At 40.6% G+C, this 23,826-nt stretch overlaps 2 non-coding genes across 2 annotated transcripts; one reads left to right on the top strand and one right to left on the bottom strand.

Moving 5' to 3' along the window:
- Positions 1 to 8,290: 8,290 nt before the first annotated feature.
- LOC117148973 lies at positions 8,291 to 8,486 on the bottom strand. Its single transcript, XR_004459974.1, has one exon. It is a non-coding gene; the product is annotated as a U2 spliceosomal RNA (small nuclear RNA).
- A 313-nt stretch (positions 8,487 to 8,799) lies between these two features.
- LOC117148974 lies at positions 8,800 to 8,924 on the top strand. Its single transcript, XR_004459975.1, has one exon. It is a non-coding gene; the product is annotated as a U5 spliceosomal RNA (small nuclear RNA).
- The last annotated feature ends 14,902 nt before the right edge of the window (positions 8,925 to 23,826 follow it).

Raw genomic sequence — 23,826 nt, 5'->3', positions numbered from 1 at the left:
CTGCCTGGCTGGAGGACCTCGATGGCCAAATGGCACGACATATGCCCCATGATTTTTGGGGGCGTATTTGGAGGTGTTGTGGCAAATGAGAAAACAATGCCCGAATAACGACTCTCCGATGTGCATTAAAAGATTTATTTCCCTCCGAATAAATGAAGTTTTTCTTTATGGCCCCGGTCTCGCCAGTACTTTCCACATGGCTGCCACTGCCGCAGCCACTTCCGCCAACGGGATGCTACTGATTTTGGACCGTCATGGGGAGCCATCTTGACCACCTTATGGAGTAGGCGTACTTTGATGGGACATAAAGTACGCTTGGAGCCATTCATTCTCCACTCCGTGCGGACTGTTCCCACTGTAATCGGCGAATAGTTAAATTCGCTCTAGTTACTTATTGCGTAGAGAGTAGAGAGTAATGCCTGCCTTTCCGCATCCGCATGTCAACAAATCACCGAAAATTTATTTGTCTACCCCGGGTAGACTTGCACGTAATTAGGCAACCAAGGTACAAACGACATAAAGAAACCTATAAAAATTCCACTTCCCTATTAGAGTGTCAACGCCGGAGTGTGCCCAAGTTGAATGCCCTTAATTGATGGAGTGGCGCCCAACGATGGATGGGGATGTGCTCAAGGAAGCTAATCAACGCTGGAGTAGCTCGCAGTTTCATGTTCACGAAATAACTTTAAAGAACTCTTGGGAGATTTTTGATAAAAAGAAAGTTTGTTTTACTGAACTCGATTTAAGTTAAGGGCTAGGTTTTTGTAAGGTTTTGTATAACAATTGGTAAATAAAAATAAAAACAAGAGAGAAACTTGGCTTTTAGCTTTCATAGTTGCCGAGATCTCGACGTTCATACGGACGGACATGGTCAGATCGGCTCAGCTTATGATCCGAACAAGAATATATAAATTGTATATCGTCTTATAACACTTACATAATATTCAACGAATATAATTTAGTATAACATTTTACAAAAATCTCATTAGGAAAGCTATAGATGTTGCTTTAATACTTAAACTCTATTTGTACAAATGCTTTATATTTAAGCTATAATAAAAACAAACTTAGAAGCTATCCAGCACTTAATTTGGTTTAAACATATTTTTCCTTTTTATAACTTAAAGTTCTGGTATTCGATTCGCTACACTTGAAGTACAATGACTGACGCGCCAAAAACCTTCTTCCTGATTAAATCAAGTAAGTAAATCAAATGGACTGAGTTGAAATAAAAGTGAAATTAAATATGTATTATTTCGCCGGAAGAGCGAAGTGGAATCGTATTATAACACCTATGATTGACCTTCTGCATTCTGGCCAGCTCATTAATAATACTGCTCATTTGATAGATACAATTCGGTGGGATAAACAGTTTGTTTGGCCCTTGCCTTTGTATCTTTGTATCTTGCGGATACATCCACGTTGAATAACTGCTCACTTATTCTTGTTTGTAATTACCAGTTGGCCAGTCTGTCCCAGAGCGGTGTCCCATCTGGATGGGTGGTGCAAATATGGCAGATATATCCTTCGTCCTTTGGATTCCGTGTGAGTGTGTGGGTGCGTGGGCGGTGGGGAACTTGCGAGGGTGGGGCGAGCATAATTGTGGAAGGAGTGGTGCGTGCGGCCGGGCAAATGCAAAACCTATAAATCTTTATCCAGTCCGCATTATTGATTGGCACTGTGACCAGGACGCAGGACACGCAAATGGACATATGCTGGGCAATATTACGAATATTCATGCACAGGGAACGGTCGGTCAGTAATGTCAAATTTGCGGGGCGTGGAACTCTCGAGCTCTGGAACTCTCGTACTCTGGAACTCTGAGACTCCACCCTACTGATACGATGGCAGCGAAGAGATTACCACCCTCCAGGAAGCAAGCGAAACTTGTTCGACGTCCCAATAATAGGATAAATAAATAATTCAAATAAATAACGCCGAAATAAAATCAAATGCAATGACGAGTTATGATGCCATGTTCCTTGTGCGAGTATGTTCGCCGTTGTTGCTTGTCTACGGTATCTTCTTGTTTGGCTATGTGTCCCGAATGATTGGGGAGCTCGTAAATCACCGGCAAGGGGCAGATCGCATCCCCTGGTCCTTGATTAGAGAGGCAAACGGAGGCATGGACGATAGGATGCCCCTGGCCACTCGAGTGTCAAGTGCCATGGGCATTCCGAGCGAACGAAACAAGCGTGTATGTTGTATCTTGTAGCTAGCTTTTGTTTGTCATAAATATTCCGTCGTCTGTGCTGTGCGAAAAAATTTATCATTTGAGTCGGAGTTTGTTAATTATTTATGTCGACCATGCCTCATATTTTGCTCTCTTGCGATCTGATTTATGTGGCCGCTGGAGAAACTATGCCGCTTCGCTTTGCCCGGGGACTTGCGTGACATGTGACATTATATGACAAGTGCTGCATAGCAAAGCAGCGGCATTAATTTAGATAAACAAACTGATTTATTGTCCGGCCATTTCTCGTCCGCATCCAAAGCATTCGCTGCGCCAGAATGGCGAGTCGTTAGTCAGATTCGATTCGGTTTTCGGGGTTCGATCTCGTCGGCGAGTGAAGTGCAATAAAGTCGAATTTAATTGCCCGTTTGAAATGAGCAAACTTAATGGACAATGACTCATTAACACTGACACGTCAAACAATAATGGCGTGTCTGGGATGTTTGACCGAAAAAGAAGGGAAGGCGGCCAACGGCAAGGCGGAAATTGAAATAACGTTCTTCCTGCGAAATGCTACGCACTATGCTATACTATACTATATATATATGAGACACGTTCAGGTCCATGACAAAAGCCCGCCTTCTCCACATTGGCACATCAAAAGGACTCGCACATCGCACAAAAAAAAGCAATTAAGCGTTGAAAGCAATCTTAAGCGCCGCTGACGGTGACAGTAAAGACAAAAGGGAGGGTGTGCCCGAGCCACTGCCTCCATGTCCTCCGTGTCCTCCATATCCTCCATGTCGTCCTCATGTGAACTCCGATGTCTGCCGCGTGGTGCGAGTGAGTGGAAGCCCTTAAGGATGTGACATGAAATGCTTATCAGCAGGCACAGGCATAGCTCACATGCACTGCCACAAAAATCCTGCCACTATTTAACTTGCTTTTTTAAGCAGCCTTATTAATTAGTGACGAAGTACACCGATAGGAGCAGGAGCTCTAGCCATTCATATAAGAGAATGATCTATTGCTGTAGAACGAAATAATATATAAGTAAGTACTCTTTCGTCACAAATTTGATATCAAACGGAATGAACGTGCGTTCGTTACTAGTTTATAATCTTGTTAGGAGATGTTTTTGTTTGCAGCGAATTTCTTTTAGTGCTGATCTGATTAAATTATATATCAATTGCTTTGAAAATGCCATTGTTTATTTTATTGCGCATTCCAGATAGCTACACATTTTTTCTCTAAATGTAAACACCCAGTTTTTCGCGTAGAAAACGAAACTCGCCCCACACGCACAGCGAAGACAGTACGCCTAGGAAATTAGTTTTCCCACAGATAAAACTCTGTGTGTGTGTCAATTAAGCAGGCAATGGACAATGGACTAGGGCCAACCCATCCGCATCGAATGAGTTCGATCAAAATGTAGCTGGCGTAGAGCTCTTTAAATGTTTTTTCCTCCAGCTCACTCCTTCGATTCTGTGAGCTCTACATATGTATTTGCCCCGTTTGTTTGTCCACAAAATTATTCGGCAGCCATCGATTGGCGGCGACTAATGAATAATGCCTGATTTCGCCTTCATTGCCTGAGGGAATCTGCCGCTGTCCATACAAATGAGGACTGCCAAGTGGCAAGTGGCATGTGGCAAGTGGCAATGTGGAAAGTGGCTGGGATTTTGCCATTCCGGTGACCTTTTTGCGCATTTCATCGCCGATATTTGCTCTCAAGCATACGGGCCACGTTTAATTGTAGTGCCATAAAAACCAACGAGCAATTATCAGTTTCATACCAACTAAATGAACCATCGCGATTTATGATTGTACCGAAAATTGTTTAGTATTTTGTCCGTCCGTATGTTCGTATGTCCGTAAGTCGAGATATGTAAAGCAGTAGATGCTGTCACATCATTAGCGTACTTACACAGGTGATTTTAAACTACTTAAACCATAAAATCACTCAGATATTAGGGGAAAGCATTTAATTACAGGTGATGCGGCTAATGTTCTACTCGCTGACCGATCAAAAAAAAAAAAAAAAACAACGGAAATCTGTGTAGAAAGAGCGCCAAAAACAGAAGATATATTTCACAGCACATGCCCTGGTCACATCTGTCCCAAAATAAGGCCAAAATTACGTTACAAAATTAGAGGAACGGAGCCGGAAAATGGAAACATGCGGGGTGAGTTGCATATTTCAAGGAGCCGGGCAATAATTTCCCGTTTTCGAAGTGAAAGTGGGGGGCGATTTTGGGTGTGGTTAGCCGCCCCACTCCCCCTCCCGCAAAATATAGCTTTAAAAGGCCTTGTCCCAAGCTGTTAGAAGAAGGTAATTGCTATAAAATTGCTTTGTAATTGCTTACTAGAAACAAATAGCCGTCACATTAATAAAAAGCAACAAAAGAAGCAAAAAATGGGCTGCTGTTGTTGCTCAAAAGCAGGGCACAGTGACGTGGGTCCCACGAGCCGGATCTATTTGGTACCGGGCGTTGAACCGCTTTATTTAATTAGACGCTCACAAACCAATTAATCAATTTGCGCCCCAGCTTCTCCCCTCCCCTCCCACAGCTTCTGTTCCATTTTAAAGTACTTTCAGGATTTTCAGGACTTCCAGGACCTTCGAACAACAAGAACACCACCCGCGCACTTGTTGTTGTGCCCGTGTATTGTCAATGTCAAATTATGTACACTTTTATGCCAAAATAAAGTGATGCTGGGTTGGCATTTCGCTCTTCTTGTTGAAACGACAAGCCGGCCAGAAATGTAATGAAGAGTAACTTGGCCGCATAGCACAGCGGAAAATAAATAGAATCCTGTTAAGACCATTTATCACTCGACAATTTGTACGCTGGCAAAAAATATTTGGTCGGTCTCGTTTTCGGCTTCGATGCAAAGTGAAATTATTTACAGAGGACTGATTTCACCCTCTTTACAATTGTTAACCGCATTTTGCGTAATTCCCTCCGCTACAGCAAAAATATTTATTCAGTCCTTTCGGTTGGACGGCTCGGCCATCAAAAAGTAACATTAAGAAATCCTGCCACTGATTTATTCTCCTCAAGGAGTCAGCCGGAGTTTTGGGGCAACCTTTTGGGAAACCCTAAGGAATGCCAAGGAGTGACGAAATATCAAGTGTCTCAACTGTCACAAGTCCTTCCATCAGCAACTGCAAATACCTATTTCTAATTACTTGGAGTTGCGCTTCAAGTTTTGGCAGGTGATATTGAAAAGTATATATAAAATATCAAAACAATTGTTCCAATCGAATTAAAGGAAATCTGGGCTCAAATTGCAGCTAAGCTTGCGAGAAATCCTTTGGATGAGATGCATAATAAAAGAATACAATATTATGGTATAATTTCTTTGTATTTCGTGTTTGCATTATGCAAATTTGAAATGAAATGTATGCTTTAAAAAGCCATGTTAATATTTTTCCAAAGCTTTAGGGTTTTTAAGCTAAATTTTCTACATTGAGATTAACTCGAAATTTCCAAAACGCCATTAGGGCAATAAAAATGTTTTTGAGCACTCACTTCGTTTTATTTCACTTTCATGGAGTGATTGCATGGCATAAAGAAAGCAGAAGATCTGCTTAAAATTCAGTGTCATGGGGCGACACCTTTAAAAAATGTATCAAAATTAATTCCAGAGGCACATTACGACAGTCCCAATCCCCCGGAAAGACTGAAGGTGGCAGACGCAGCTCTTAACAATCGTCTGAAGGTCGGATCTGGGTCTCATACTCATCCTCAGCTTTGGTCTCCGTCTCATCCGGATTTCACATCTCCCCAGGAGCACCGACGCCGTACAGTCACAGCCATAAGCATACGCCTTAATGCGTAACTGGCCATTTGTGTGCAATAATGCCGTGTAGGTACAACACAAAATATGGAAATAAAATATGCAGCACAAGTGTAAATGAAATGCCAAAGGTGATAGGCGAATGGTGGGTGGTGGTGAGCCCTTGAACAAAATTTGCATATTACAAATTTGGCACATGCACTTATATCGAAGGGGGGCAATAAACGCGTGTAGTCGATGCTAATGTGCCCATTACCATCGCCCGGTATTCATGATCCAATGCAAATCCAGCCAAACCACATGCCGCACACATCCGGCCGATAAAATTCACAACTTTGGTGACAAGCGGCATCCTCGTCCTGCCATCTCCACTTCTCCATTGCCATTTCCATATCGTTTTTTTCCCTTTTCGGCCGGAACTGAACAGCGGAAACGGAAACGGATGGCGTTGGCGTTTAATCGCAGCCAGTGCCATTGGCAACGGCTGCCCCAATGAAGAAGGTGTCATAAAAATCCTATTATGCGCATTACAATATCAAAAGAACCGGGGCCCGATGCCCCGGAATCCCAGAGGAAATTCGTAATATGCGGGCCACGCAGGGACGCAATGTTGCCATTGTTGCTTTGTTGCTGCCAGCCAACAGTAAGCGAAACCAGACACACACATTGCTGCACTGAGAGAAATGGGTGGTATTTCGCACACATCATGCCCAAAAATTGACTAGAAATGTATAGAAATGGGCGAGTTTAGGGTAAAGTGCATTTTAAAGTGCATATATGGCTCAGTGCACAAGCAAATATGCACTAAAAGCTTAGCAAATGTATAAACTACAACGATTCTAGATTTTAGAAGATTTTAGAAGATTTTAGTTAGCTTTAAACTAACTTTCTTTTGCTGTGAGCTTTGTCTGTAAGCAAGTATTTATTTACATAGCAAGTATAAAAATTGCAGCCATGTTTCAAGTGCGAATTCGTCGACTTAACGCATTTCTTCTGGCTACGCACTTGCAACGCACTTTTGACAGATCTGCCGCAATAAAATGTATCTGGCGTTGGAATTTTAATAAATTTGCAAGCACATCAACCGCTGATGTGCCGCGAAGGTGTTTCGATGCTGCTGGTTCCGGTGCCTCTGGCTCAAAATAAAAAACCAAAAAAAAAAAAACGCCGGAAACTGAGGAGATGCAGAGCATCGGCGTGGCATCGGAAGAGCTCCACACCCAGAGCGACATAAATTATGACTAAATATGAACCGCCGATGGGACGGGGTCATGACCACAGGGCACAGCTTCACTTCCACCCTCGCAATTGCGATTGGCATTGGCATTGGGTTAGGGTTAGGGTCACGACCCGCAAGCAAGGGAAGCTGAGGAAGTGGGTGCCCACCAGGAGCAGGCGAGAGGGTGCGTACTTTATGTCCTGGCTGGCGGTCGGTCTTGGGTGCCAGGAAATGTGGCGAAACATAAAAGTGAGCAGCATCGAGCGCATAATAAGCGAATTATAGAACGTTTAGAAGGGTCACATAGCAGCTTCCTGGCTTTTCTTCATTCTGCTTTTTTTTATTTTTTGTGGCCCCATGGATCCGAGTAGATACCATCCATATTTTCCAAGGCAAATGCCTTGGCCAATGCAAATTTACATTAATTTAGACAGGGTGCGAGAGCTCCGTGTGGCTCAGCATTCAATAAATGAGTGCTATTACGGCAATGAAGCGGTAAAAATGAAATTTTATAGCCCAACCCAATTTACAAATGACTTGTCCTCCCCGAAATGGCCAAATCGGCTTGCCAATTGGATTAGGGCTAAGGCGGTTGGCAGGATAACATCAAAGATGCCCCTTTGATTAGCAGTCGCCGGGGAGTTCAGCTTAAAAAACAATTTTCGCCTTAATAGTTTTGACGATTGGCAGCGGAATATTTACAATATTTGTTGGACAAAAAAGAAAGGTTGTAAAATAAAACAAGAGAGAATGCTATAGTCGAGTGCCCCGACTATCAGATACCCATTACTTAGCTAATGTGAATGCAAATCGATAGATATTGGGGAATAAAATGGGAAAAAACTTAAAGAATTTTCAAAAGTGTGGGCGTGGCGGTTTTAGGGCGTTACAAGGCTAATAAAATTATAAAATAATATCCCAAAAATGTTCAATTATGTGGGCGTGGCAGTTTTGGGCGGTTTTATCCTGCCATTCGAATTTGCATGTAACAGGGCGAGTTTGTTTTAAACGTCAAACGTGAAGGACTTTTCGCAATAAAGAGGTTGTAAAGAGAGCACTAATTCTTCACTAATGTTAATATTGAATATTTATTATTTAGTTGGGCCTTAATCCCGGCGGTACTGCAATACCGGGCCAACCCGTGACAGAGGTGGAGCAAGCCCCTAGCACTCCGTCTGATTCCAAAAATCAGTTTAACATTTGTTGTCCTCCAATGGAGGAACTATCAGATGTTAAGCTGATAAGAACAGATACTACACTTTGATCTTAGCCATAAGGCCGAGAAGCGATAACTACTCCTTCCTAGGACAAAGGACTTCATGCGACTGCAGCCAAGACCAGTTGGGAATTACTATATTTGCAAGCTTCAGAATCGAATATCATTATTGCATATTTCAGGGGGGTTTTGCTCACATCACAAAGGTCATTGTCATATGGTAAGATAACATTCGGGTAGTAGGCATAGTATACCTATGGTATCTATGTAGATAGCTAAAGCAGATGTCTCGAAGTGAATTTTCAATTCTAGCCAAAGGACACTTAAAATTCTCAAGTCGTTCTGGCCAATACTGATCCTAGAGGCATTATGTTTGCTGGTGTAAATTCACTCTGGTTTCTCTTCAATTGTCGAATAAATCTTTCGCCTTTTACTAAAGTATTTCCGTGGAGAGGAACACTCTAATGAGTCTAAACTAAATTTTTGTTAAGGCCTGATAACTTATGTTATCGGGCCAATTAATAATAAATTTTAAAAATGTTAGTTACATTTTATTGAACAACTTGTAACTGTTTAGCACAACACTTGTTGCCAATCAAATGAAAATAAAAATGCCAAACTAAGTAAGTTTGTTTTACTCATAATTAGCTTGTGTTATTGGCATAAAAGAAAAAACTTTGAATTTCGGTTAAAATAAGGAAAGCAACGTTATCATACACGTTACTCGTGGAGTAAAAGGATATACTAGATTCGTTAAAAAGTATGTAACATTACATTGCTATAAAACACTACTGAAATTTAAGATGATTTTGGTGTATTAAAAACAACAAATCGTTGAGCTTAAATCATTTTTTGTAGACTTTTTATTCTAGCAGAATACAGAATTGTAAAGCCCAAATTTTAAAGAAACTGCCTCGTTTATTTTATTTCCTTTTTCCTAGCCATATCCATAATCTATTTATCGCATTTTTGCGCGTGTGACTTGCATACTAAGCATTCTTAGCCAGTGATTCAGATGCAAGATTTATACAAACTGAATATGGCATTTCGAAGACCCTCGATGCGAGGATATCGGCATTGGGATCCTGGGTATCCTGGATATCCTGTGTGGTGGTGGACAGGGGTAGATGTCGCAAACTGACCAACACCAATTTCCCAGGGGTGTCGTAATTTTCGAGATATGAATGTGAAATAATTCTTGCGCCTCGAAACTGTCGAATGTGGGTAGATTTATAATTTGTTACCCTCTCTCGATAAATTTCCAACGAAATCAATATTGAACACTGAGCGGAAAATGGAAAATGTCTAATAAAAGTGGAAATTTTCAGAGATTATTTCCTAATATGTAAGGCAAATATTAAGTAGAAAGATTAAGAAACCTATATAAAAAACAAGACTAAGATTATGACTCAAAATCTTGCTTGTTTGTTTTCTTACCCTAATCAATTTGCATCCCTTCGCTTTCATTTGTAACCTCCAGCGAATGAATCAAATGAAAATCAATTATCAACGAACGAGGCTCAACAAATTCCACAGCAGACACGTGACCCAAAAATCACAATAAATCCGTTAAAACTTGAAGGAAATACTTTTGGACCTAAGGCTTTTCCGGACGCAACAAAATTTCAATATGCAGAATGCGGGGGGCAAAAAAAAAACAACAGGCGTGCCAGAATTTATTTGATGCCGTGGGTGAAGATACGAAAAGCGGAGCAATCTACATAGCAACCCTGGGTTTTGCCCGGCTTGCCGCTGAACTTCCGTACTACCGCACTTCCGTGTCCATCCTTAAAGGACGACAAAGGCGCCTGGACTGACACATTATTAACTTGTCATACAAAGATAAAAATGTATCAGCAAATGGGTGCGCAGCGTTGTTATTTCGCCGCACGAGATCAACATAAATGTTGGCGGCGGCTTTTTCGGCTTTATAGCGCCGTGTAACCCTCACACCCAACCCAGGCCCACCCACATAACTCCTTCCACCGGACCAGAACCAACGAACTAAGGGAAAACAAATGAAAACGAACTGAAAGTGGAAAAACTGAAAAACTGAATCTCAAACGTGGCGATGTGAGGTATTTTTTGGAAGCGGTTGGGGCTGGCAGGCCGACAAAGATGAAAAATTACTATAAAACGTTTTGTGGCATTTTAATGTCCACAAAACTCGTCGCTCTGCTCCTTTTATGAAAAATGCAAAAGAAAAACAAAAGTTGGAAATGGAAATATGCGGGAATGAGTTGAGTTTGCCACTGTGTCCTTTGTGGATTTCATTATCCCCAGCATCGTATTTAAATTAGGGTTTCCAGCATTTGTCACACGAATCGAACTAAATCACTTAAATATTTAATATGTTAAATTTTATTAAATGATAAAATCAGTTTCAATCGACTATTTTCAATTTGATTCAAATGAATAGATAAATGGATGGTAATCAAAACAAGTTGATGGAGATAAAACCTGAATACACTGCAGTCGGGCACAAATATTTTCTTTTCAAAAATTCTGGGCATTCCTTTGAAGTGTGTCGCGCTTTCCATTCAACTTGAGTCTTTGTTTGCGTAACCTACCGAAAGCGTTTCAACCGAATTACTGGCCTGCCCCCAAGCAATACTTTAATTTTGCTTTGACTTTCGACCAAACGGAAGGAAGGACGGAAGGCACAAAGTTACGAGGGACCGAAAGCAGCGAAGACGGAGAAGCGGAAGTAACTGCGGACAGGAAGTTTTCGAAAAATTTACCGATAATGCGTAAAATTCCATTAAATCGGGTGTAATTAAATGACATTTACTTTGGCCACATTAAAAAGGGCATAAATCAGCGACTTCAGTAGCAAAGCATATTTCGACGACCCCGGGCGTTCGGCGATACCCGTAGGATTCTTTTTTTCTTGCTCCATGCTCTGGTTAGGGGGTTTCCGAGGGGAGTTGGGGGATGACAAGATGACAGGACGAGGTGGAAGGAAGTTACCTCCTCGTTTGCGTACAAAAAGCCAGAAAACAAATATGGGGTGAATTGCTTGGCTTGACTTGGCTTTTGGGCAAAGGAAAAGTGTACCCACGACTGTAAATGGATGGACAGAGCGGAGGAGCTATGGATGGCATGGTACTGCATCAAGGTGTGGGGCAAACGGCGCGGAATCTGCTGAGAAACCTAATTTATTGAAAAATTGTTTCTCTGGGGTGTGTGGGTTTGACTTGAGTTGGCTCTTTTGTACCGGGGGGCATGGCATGCTGTGACCTTTTCGCCGGCGCTTCTTCTTGTGCTTGTGTTCACAGTGTTATAAAGACAACATTCTACTACTTAATGTCCGTCGTCGCACCATCTAGAACTCCAACTCCCGCCAGGTTATCGCCCATTCCACGACACACACAGCTGCTGTGTGCCGCGAGTTCCTTTGTAGAACTCAAAAAAAACAAAGGAAAAAACTTAAAATACAAAAAAAAAAAAGTGTGCATCAAAGAACAAGTTTTGCCCATTCACAACCACCATTTGAGATGTTTACCCCGCCCGCCGCAGACTATAAAAAGTTGGGCTTGCCTCCACCTGACAGCCGCTAAAAGCCACAAAATTGTACATTAAAAAAATAAGCAAAATATTACTTTCGGGATGACCGCATTTCCTTACCTACGATTTAACTTTGCTGTTTTCATTAGACGACGCGGTAAATCACCGACATTTTTTCCCCAAAAATATATAGATATATATATGTATGTATATATCCGCATGGCGGGAGCAGAATGTTCTTCGGATGCTAGTGAAAATCAATAGTGGAGACACTACTGCGAATATAACTGGAGGCCAACCCTTTCAATCAGTCCCGAATATCCGTATTCCACTCGCGTAACTGGACATTATCGGCCGCAGGACTCTAAGGACACTAAGTGCTGAAGTATCGGGTAGTTTTTCTTCGATAAACATTAAAGTTTAGGTCTTAGATTGCTGAAGTTTAATGTTAGTTGTACGAAAGCCCCTTTATTTCCAAGGATCAACTTCTCTTCTAGCAAAACTAGCACTACTTGTAGGTAACCAAGATATACTGATTCATTTAATGCTTTAATTTCTGGCATTTCAGAATGTATATTTATTCTAATTAAATCTTTTAGCTGTCAAACGACAAAGGCGGAATATTTACAAGGTACAGAATATGACAATCCATCTTCCGTGTTTGTAAAATCAATGAAATTTGACTGGCATTCGGTATCCATAATGCCGATGGCAGTGTAGTTAACCTGATTGCCGTAGTTTCGTATTGTTGGATTGGAAAGACATATCCACACAAGACATACATGTATCCATCCACATGGAAGTGTGGGAGTGTCCGCGGAGGAAGTTTGAGTAGCACTGGGAGTAGGAAGTGCAACGGATTCCGTGTTAAATCCGGTCCCATTCGGGGATGTACTTTCCCATTTGGAAGCCACAAACACGCAATAGATGAGACGAAAATATGAAAACAGGAGGAGCAGCAGTGGCAGGATGGGAAACACACCTCAAAGATTGATGACTGTCGTGGCCATTTGGCGTTAGGACTTTTCAATTATTGGTTCGACATGGCAGTGGTTTGCGTGATTTGCATTGTTTTTACTCCTGGTTCGATCCTGTTTGCTTTTCCTTTGCCACATCATCGTGTCGCGGACACTCTGTCATTTCGTTGGACGGTCGTTAGTCCTCGGTCCTTGGTCCTTGCTCCTTTGGCCGTAAGTCCTGCAAATCCAGTCGCTAAGTGTTCGCAAACAATCAGTGTGTTGGGGAAATGTGAGGGGTCTGTCTCAATATGCAATATGGATCCCTGTTCTCGCATAATGATTTGTCAAAACTCTGATTCTGCACAACGCACAGTGGCGAATGGTCAACAAATTGGTCAAAGGAAAACATTCTAGCTAGTGACTGAACCCATGAAATATAAGGTGGATTTAAGGTAGCTGGATTTAGAAACATTCTTCTTTCTAAGAAATATTTCCAGTGCGAAAAAGAAACTTAACTACTTAACAGAGAAATAAATTCTAATAGTTAGCATGAAGTGTATAATTATTATTAAAATGCTAGTATAGAGCTATGTTGATTTTGCCAATTAATGTGACCATATTTTCGACCACTTTTTGTCGTAGTCTCAAACCACTGTGCACTGGGCAATGGACGCAGTAGCACAAGTCACTCTCATTAATTAAGCCAGGAAGCACCAGACTCAGTTGATTTAAGGTCGAACCTCAGCTCCATCGATGCAATTTCGCCATCTCATGTCTGCGCTAGGACCGCAGCTACTTACCAAATTTATTATTATTTATTTCATGTGTTTTAATTTATATTATTACTATATACGACTCGATTTGTCTGGCTAATGTTTTAATAAAGATTTTCGGTAGAAAATTGTATGTAAATACCCAGGGGGCTAAGTCTGCTGACCGAAAAACCAATAGAATACCCAGACGTTGTTGAAAAGTCACTTCGATCGCTTTTATCCTTCAGATGCTACACTTTTGCGAACATTCGTTTGATTTGTTTTACGATGCCATCCACTCGACTCCCTGGCTTCTAATTGAAAAGAGGTTGAGCAAATAAACACAAATTGTAATAAAAGTTTACTTGCAATAAATATTTTTTGGATACAGGCCAGTTGCCTTTTGCTTTTCGCTTTTTGCCTCGACAGCAGCCATGTACACTTGCTTCTTTGGCTTTTGAATTTTTTATTCGAAAAATAAAATTGAAAATTCAATTTCGCAATCATTTTGGCACCCCAGACACACACACACCCACACACCCATCCAGAGGTAGCTACCTACCCTTGCCAGAATGAAGAGCCACCCCCAACTCCGACCAAAAACCGCGCTGGAGATTAAAAACGACAATCTCCTGACGGCAGCAGAGCAAACTTGTCCAACAACCAGACCAAAAACCAGTCCAGGACCATACCAGGACCAGACCAGGACCAGACCAGACCAGACAATATTTGCACCAAGACAAGGACTCCAAAAGGACCTGGCTTCGAATGTGAATTTCGGATGGCCGGAAACGGGAGGCTTCATTAAGAGCGGGATAGTAAGTAAACGCTGGCGACTCGAAACTTTGCCCTCGAGAACTCGGATTTGGGTAACCCGTTCGGTGGACTCCGCATATTACTTACTTACACCCAGGGGGAAGGATTCTGAAAGTCCTCACGCGCCTTATTGGACATTCTCGTCATAATAATTAAAATATAAAAAAGGATGAGCAACTATGTGGCGGGGGTGGCTGCCGCCACCCAACAACAAAAAATGAAGGGCTGCGACTTAAAGACGGCATAAGCCTCTCTTTAAAGACTGGCTATTTGTCGAATGGATCTCCGAATAAGTACATGCCGTGTTTTAAGGCTGGAAATTATTAATTAACCCGTTTTTAGCCCACAGCGACCCCATTTGCTTCGCCTTTTTTTCTATTTTTTTTTTAAATTATGCACCTATTAATGTTTAAAATGCAAATGCCGGGACGGCACAGGACGACGACTAAATGGCACAGGACGAGACCGGGACAAGACGGCCAGGGAACGGGTGAAAAGAGAAAGGAGCTCCATCCTGAAACCGGCCGAAGCTATAAAGTTTTATGTGAATAATGCAAACCGTTGTCAAGGAATTATGGTCTAGCTGAAAATGTTCGCTTGGGGTCACTTCTATGGAATGTCCATTCGTTTATAGCCTTTTACCATTTACACACAGAGAAATACATATGCGCAATAAATGAAATATATAAAAATATCGTTTATCATTCAAGCTTGGCCAAATATAGTAATAAAGCTAATTTAAGAAACGTGTTGCGCAGCTAATTACCAATACCAATAACTTTTTATCGGATTTTGAATGATTAATTTTTGACCAAATTTTCGCATTTTTTGTAAGGGGTACCATCATCAAAATTTGCGAAAAATTGAAAAATCCTAGAATTCCCAAACTTGAATGCAAATCGATTGGGATTTAAAAAACAAACCCAACGAGGTAAGACATTCCATATTTGGGTCATTATTTCCAATGTTTTGATCAAAATACCGATTATTTTTTTCGCCAAAAATCAGGAAAATTATTTTTCGCAAAAAACTCAATTTTCAAGTTGACTTTTTTGGCTATAACTTGACTAAAAATTCTCACACAGCAAAAAGAAGTACCATTTTATATTCCTTACAACCAATACTAACAACTTCTGTCACTTTTAAACTAATTTTGTAAAATTAATTTTTGGCCAAATTTTCGCATTTTTTGTAAGGGAATTTGCGAAAAATTGAAAAATCCTAGAATTCCCAAACTTGAATGCAAATCGATTGGGATTTAAAAAACAAACCCAACGAGGTAAGACATTCCATATTTGGGTCATTATTTCCAATGTTTTGATCAAAATACCGATTATTTTTTTCACAAAAAATCTGGGAAATTATTTTTGGCAAAAAACTGAATTTTCAAGTTGCCTTTTTTGGCTATAACTTGACTAAAAATTCTCACACAGCAAAAAGAAGTACCATTTTATATTCCTTACAACCAATACTAACAACTTCTGTCACTTTTTAACTAATTTTGTAAAATTAATTTTTGGCCAAATTTTCGCATTTTTTGTAAGGGGTACCATCATCAAAATTTGCGAAAAATTGAAAAATCCTAGAATTCCCAAACTTGAATGCAAATCGATTGGGATTTAAAAAACAAACCCAACGAGGTATGACATTCCATATTTGGGTCATTATTTCCAATGTTTTGATCAAAATACCGATTATTTTTTTCGCCAAAAATCAGGAAAATTATTTTTCGCAAAAAACTCAATTTTCAAGTTGACTTTTTTGGCTATAAATTGACTAAAAATGGCCACAGAGCAAAAATAAGTACCATTTTATACTCCTTGTAATCAATACTAACCCCTTTCACTTTTAAACTGATTTTGTAAAATTAATTTTTGGCCAAATTTTCGCATTTTTTGTAAGGGGTACCATCATCAAAATTTTTAAAAAATGTCAAAAATATAGAATTTCCAAATTTGAATGCAAATCGATTTAAAAAACAAACGAGGTATGACATTCCATATTTGGGCCATTATTTGTATTGTTTTGGCTAAAATACTGATTATTTTTAATAATAGTCTAAAACTCGTCATATAATATTTACAACCGGTTGATGGTAATATGCACATTGGCCGAAGTGAAAGGTGAACCAAGTAAATATTGTTATAGTTATACTTTACCCACTCAACCATTAAGGGTTTATGTCCTCTTAAAACTACCATTTCCGTGACCTACACTCATGAACATACCCACACGACTCGTTTTATTCGTACAATGAGTGTTTTATAAAGCTAATCACTGCAAACACTGGCTCAAAAGTGTGGAGCATTCAACCACAAACACGGTCGCCGAAGCCATTTAACGAAATGTTTTCAATTAAGCCGAAATACCTCAAGGTAAGGTTGAAATCACTTAAAGAAATTATAATCACTTTGTACACATACGCTTAGCTCCTCGGGGCTGCTCACTTTCCTCGCTTTCCTCGACTTCCAGCTCGAATTTTCCGACGCTTTTCCCGCCCCCCTGCATTACCCTTAGTTTTCGTTTTCGTTAGTGGAGAGTTGAGAACTCAGCAGTTGAGTTGAGTTCAGTTGAGTTCAGTTCAGTTGTTTTTGTAGTGGATTAACCCGAGCAAAATAAATAATTTCACCTGCAGATGCTGGCGAGTGCCTTATCGAGTGCCTTGCGACTCCACTTGTACCAGCTCACCCCCGAAGCACCCGACATATGTCTGGTATTTTTGTTGGGTCTTGGGGTTCATAAGCCCTCGCCGTAAGGAAAAGGTAATTTAGTAAATAATAGGGTCAAAGACAAATATTGTTGTGGGCTTTTGCCAATGAGGGAACGCTTTCGGCGTCTTTTGTGCGTGAAAAGCGTGTGTAAGTTGCTTTTAGAGGCAATTGAGGACGATTAACGGTTAGAAAGCAACAAGGCCAATACAATAGCCCCCCCGCTTTTAGCCGCCAGTCGTGCAGAGCGCAAATAACCTGCAGACAGATATATTGGCCAGTTTTTCTCATTTTTAGCGAAAGCTAATTTAGGAATTTAGGAACGTACATTGGGTCAAAGTTCGTATTTGAACTCACCTATAAAGGTGTCTTAAAGAATGCAGTAATATAGCTTGAGCACTGAAGTTAAATAGAACTAGAAACTATCTTACTAACTTTGTAAACTTTCATAGTTCGCGAAATCATACGGACAGACGGACATACGGACAGACGGACATACGGACATACGGACATACGGACAGACGGACATACGGACATACGGACATGACCAGATCAACACTTCTTTATACCTGTTACTTACTTTTCAAATCTAGTATACCCTATGACTCTGCGAGTGAGTAATGGTTATAAGCATTAAGAATTCCGCAAAGTTTCGAGCTTTAATGGATTTCCGGATTAAAAAAGCATTACAGCATTACTTGACTTTTCAGTTCGATTCTAATAGCTTACAGATTTAAGACACAAATTTTTCATTAGAAGAAAATTTCCCACTTCGGCTGCCGCACAAATTATTTAAGGCAACAGGCAGTGGAGCAACTTTTGTGGCCGGAGTAACCCATTGCGATAGAAAAATGTTATGCCAGGCACTTTTTCACATGAGCGACATCAAAGCGATTGTGGCCCATCTAAGTAAAATGTATACATATTTGCGACAGCGGAATATCGAAATAAAAACTGTTCCGTGCGCAATCAATTGAAATTAATTTGCATAAAGGAATGTCCGTGCAAGCACTCCGGCCACTCCACTGACCCCTGATCCCTGACCTCTGACCCCTGCGATTTTCGATAAAACTGGTCTTTGGCACTGGTTGTGAGGAATTTCTGATTGCTTATCGCTCTGGGATTTAGCGACTGATTCAACTGCAGCAGTTTGTTTAATTAGATTTTCATTTGCGCATTATGAAAAGTGGATGCGTGGGTGGGTGTGGGAGTTGGGTGCTCAGTGACAAAAGTTTTCACTCGCAAATTGTATGTTAAACAATTTCCACACGGCATCCTGGTCCGGATGGGACTCACTTCCATGCGTTACGGAAATGTGTGCACTGCCCAGGGGCATTCCAGCTGGGACTCGGTAGCTGGGGCAGCGGAAAACTCTGTTGGCACAGCTGAATTTAGGGTTTGAAATTAATTAAGCGGAAGTAACCTAGAACGTTTGATTGTTTTAGACAGATCCTGTGTGTGATGGTTTTTTGTGTTTTTTTTTTGTTTTCGCATTTGTTTGGGCACATGGAAATGGTCACCTTAAACAGAAAAATATGATGTCTCAATCGTCTCAAGCTTTAATTTGTTTCATTTAGTCGCTGGCGGAAATTAATTTTCCAGATGATCTCATATGACAATTGCTGATTGATCAAAGTTCCATTGTCAAAACATAGGTGGCGATCTGCTCATGCACAACCACAGTCGTTGTTCGCTTATCTGTCCATAGATGGCGCCACGAGATGGTATGTGGTTCTTATTCTGAATTGCCTACTTTCAGGCCGTGACAATATCCAACAAAATTTATAAACTTTGTATTATATTTAATATGAGTTACTTAAACTTAATAAATATTTAATATTTACCAGATAATGTGTCTTCTTTTGCTCATGTTAAAGTATTATTTATTGATCTGGAATCAGAAATGTTTGTTGATATGTTTATGAAACAATTATAAACTTTTTTGTATTGCTTAAAACAAGCGTTAATGAAATTGATAATGGATAGATGAAGCTTCCAGATTTTTTTAATATCTCTGTCTTGAAACAACTTCCTTTGTCTAAAATGTGTGAATAATTTACTAACAGCGCCATTAGTAGTAGTAATACACAATTCGAAGTTTATGGAAAAAAGGCATCTTAAGATACTGAGACTTGTGTTTTGCCTGACTTTTAATCAAATGAGAATACTCTACCCAATTGAAATACAAACGCTTGGTGTTTTGGTGAACACATAGTTATTTCCGGCAAATTTGCTGGCAAATGAATAATCTAACTAGAGAAAAGAATGGCCCACATGTAGGTTCTTTGAACTCGACGGGTCTATGTAAACATTCTCGACGATTTTTGAGAAGGGGCTGGCTGAATCAAAATCTGTGTGCTACACACACCCCAATGGAATTACTCAAATGTAAATGGCTCTTAAAAATCATTGTATGCATACGATGGACGTGGACGTGGATGTAGATTCGAATTTGAATGCCAGTGCGAGTGCGTCGACAGTGATTTCGTTAATGAAATTTTTCGTTGACTTGCCCAGTGCAAAGGGATGAGGACACTGGCCACACCCCTCAATTTAATTGCGTATTATTCGCTCCGTACGTTGAATACCCTCCTCCATTCAAAATTCGTGGTTCAGGGCGAAGGGTTCGAATCTAATTATTTTAAAATGCATGTTTGTATGGCGCCAATGGCCGGGAAATGGGGTAAAAACTCATTCCTCTATAGCCTGTTGCCCTTTTTTTTCTGTAATTCAGTATGAAAACATCAATACTATATGTATTTAGATAAATGCTGAAATCATTTGTATTGCAATTCATTTTTGCCCGGAGTGTTGGAATAATTTGTATAATCATATAAGGTTAGTCAATAATTATGCAAAGCTATCAAGTTTTATTCCATTGATGGTTAGGTAAATGAGTATCAAACATTTCTAAAAATATATCAAATATATCAAATGTAAAACGATAACTAATTAGCGGAAATATGTAATCGATAAGATACAAATACAGTAAAATGTTCCTTATAGAAACCTTAATTTCAGTTATAAGATTCCGAAATCGGATCATCACGAAAAGCCTGATCGTGAAAAGAGCTTGGTCATATCCTCGTTGATTAGTGGGCAAAACTGAATAGGGGCATGGGTTTTGTAATTAATCTCATGCTGCGACACTTCCCACTTTTTTCATATATATATATAGTTTTTTTTTTGGCTTGCAACTGGATCGTATAAGACGGGATTGATCGAAAGTGCTGGCTCACGTGGAATAGATTAGTTAGGTTCGAGAGCCCAAAAACGTATTTCATTATGTTGATTGACGATGAATAATTTGGAAATGTAATTATGATTTATACGGTTTCCCTTTGAGCTCGCCAGCGATCCACTCCGATCGCCGAAAAATGAGGCATACATATACCATATACATATAACTTAAATTTTACGGTAATGTTGCAATGAATGCCGCCGTGTTGAGCGGACAGATTGGATGGATAGTTCGAATAGATGGATGGATGGATGGATGGATGGATGGGTGTATTGACTGTCATTGATTAATGCTCCTTGGCGCCGAAAACTTGGGAAAAAAGTGCAACTAGACACGCGTACTATGCACCGTACTTGGAAAATAATGTGCAGCAGGAAACAAAGCAAAGCCGCCGAGCTGCAACGCCCTTGCGATGGTTAAAAACAGGATGGGAGTAAATATAATTAACTGCTTATCGACGGGGTGCGAACAAACCGTCGATTCATCTTGGGAGTACCAGGTCACCTCGGCACTTTGTCTTTAGAATTCCGTATGCGGAGGATAGGTAAGCAAGTATTTGGATTTTTTTTGATTTTCCACATTTCTCCTCTCGATATTGTTGGACACGGCTGGAGCTCGACTTCTCGAAACAGGTACTTGATGAGCAATGTATGCATGATTGATTGATTGATGATCATCACGACCATATGCCGCTTGGATCATCCAAGGACGAGTGTCATCCAAGTGTCTCCGCTGTGCGCAAAACGTACAAGTAGAGGGCACAAGCGTTTACAGCTTACCAGATAAAATCGGTAATTGGTAATTGGCTTCTCGGGTCGTCCAGGAGCAGCGATCGCAGCAGTGGGAGTAGGAGCAATTGGGCCAGCGGCAGGAACACAGGAGTGAAAGGATCTGGCAGGATTAGAGCTGCACGATAGCTGCGCGGTTGACAAGTGCGGATCGGGGTCCTTTTAGCCGTGCTGCTGACCAGGATGCTGACCAGGATGCAGACTGAGTAATTACACGCACACGGACGGACGAGGTGAATAGGATAATTAGTTGTATTTGCCCCTTTGTGTCCTTTGTCCTGCCGCTGCTACCGTGTCCTTTTGCTCATTTTTTGCTCTCTCCTCTCTCTCTCTCTAGCTGTCCTTTGCCATTTGCCATTTGGCTGCTCGAAACGTACGTATTTAACGCTTTGCCGCATTGTTTTGCCTGCTGCGTTTGTTCGCCTTGCGTCCTTTTGTCTTTGGCAGTTAAACCCCTACGGATAAGGCATGGCATGTTGGCCCATGGGTGTAGGTATGTACGTCCATGGGATAACCAGCCGGGATAGCCGGGATAACCAACCTGTTTCGGTGCGCTTAGCCTTAGCGCATGGCGCTACCATCTCAGAGGGCCTCGAACAGGATCAGCAAGGATATCGGCATTGTTGCCCTTTGTTCAACCCGCTTGACCTATTATTTTAATTATTCATTCGCAACACTGTGCCATTGTTGTCAGCAGAAATCGATGGCATTGTATGGAATGGTCGGTTCGCATGGCTTTTCTTTCGCTATTCTTCGATCTGTTGTGTTAACCGAACGATTTTAGCATTTCCCCGCATCTCAACTTTTCCCGGTTAATCCCACCTGCATTCGCTCAGATCTTCGCATTGTTTTTCCGCTCCTCGCTGCCCGAGCTTAGCAAAATTATAATTGTCTTAATTTAGGAAAACACATAGATTACCAGCCAGGTACAATGGGCACTACTCCAAATATGTGGATGACTTAAAAGCAAAACCGTATGCTAGACAAAAAAAAAAGTTGTAATAATAAATATGTAAAATTTTAAGCATGCATAGGATATATTATATACAATATTATACAGTTTTTGAAGTTAAATTTAAAACTTGAAGCTCCATGAATAAATTGAAATTGTTTGAATATCCGAAATATGGCAATTGTTAGGAAAACAATCTAAATAGTCATCATTTTTCATCTGGGACAAAGGCAGTTATATACTTTATGCAAACTATTAATATGCGACTTAGAAGTTAGGTCCAATTAAATTAATTAATAAAATATAAGGAAGCTATTCCTGTGGACTCTTCCTAGTTCGAAACGCATCGCAACCCTTTTGGACGGTTGGACCTCCGTTGAAACTTGATTTGAACCGAATTTTTCGATCTGGAATGGGACGGGGGCGAAAAGTGTACATCTATACGGAAATCAAACCCTCGCACAGGGTCGCACATAAGGGCAAGGCAATATATGGTGCACGGACGGATGGGTGTATGGAAATTTTCCCCGGCTTATGTACTTAAACAGCCCCGTCCATGCCCCGCAATAATAATAATAATAATAATAATAATGGCTGCCCTGATTCGGTCTTGTGGTTGGTGGCGTTTTGTAAATGATGACGCAGCTCGATGGCGTTATAATTAAGGTTCACATCAATGGGTAGCGGCAGCAGGCTGCAGATGAGGAGATGAGTGCCACCTGGCCATCAGACATTAGGTAAAAAGCATTGCCCAGCAACCGGGGAAACCGCCGCCGTTCTCAAATTAATCACGATCCAAAGACCGCCTCAAAAAATGTATGAGAAAATCTAGGAAATCGTTGCCAAATCACTGCTACATGAATGGAATAGATCAGGAATTGAACGCCCACACATAGATTACCATTCGTAATGATAAATATCGTTTAATTAAATTTCAACTTTAATACTTATACGAGAATCTTTTCCTTTTGTCAATACATTTTCCAACTTTATAACTTATAACTGAGAAATCCAAGTACACACAACGTTGTTGTAATTTAATTGAATTAAAATCTGTGCCGCGAGAGGTCAACAGATTTAAGCCCCTCTGAGCTGTCATTATTAATGGGAACCAGATCAATTAGGGCTTGCATTCATTCCCCCCATGAACCGAAAGCTCCATCCAAACTGAAACGACGACAATGAGACTCGTGTCATTTTGAAGAGTTTGAAGAACTTCTGAGGCGCTTAATTACAGGTCACGCCAAACCCGGACGGGATGTGTTCTATAACTAGTCTTTGTCTTCGGACCGACCCTAGATGTTATATGTTATGAGTCAAGATCGCCCCGAAAAGCCATCGCAGACCATCACAGATGATCCGCAATTAAAGTTGACCAACTTTGTGGTCACATATCAAATTATACCCTTTTAAAAAAACGCGTCACTTCCTTTTCAATGGGCAAAGAACGCACTCCACGCATTAAGATGGTTTTAAGATTTTGCCCCGGGTTTTCCAAGATGTTTAACTGGAAACAGAAATATGTGGATGCTGGGTAAAGTGCACCCACTTTAAGGTTTGCATGTACTGTTTCTACTTTATTGAAGTATCAGCTAAACTAGCTTACTAGCAAGTTTTATATTTTACTACTAAAAAATCATAAAATATTGTCAAAATTGATTGATTCATCTACAAATTCTCATTCATTCGTT

The sequence above is a fragment of the Drosophila mauritiana genome, chromosome X, assembly GCF_004382145.1.
Source record: "Drosophila mauritiana strain mau12 chromosome X, ASM438214v1, whole genome shotgun sequence".
Lineage (NCBI taxonomy): Eukaryota > Metazoa > Arthropoda > Insecta > Diptera > Drosophilidae > Drosophila > Drosophila mauritiana.
The sequence above is the reverse complement of the archived record's forward strand: the minus strand, read 5'-3'. Positions and strand labels throughout refer to the sequence as shown.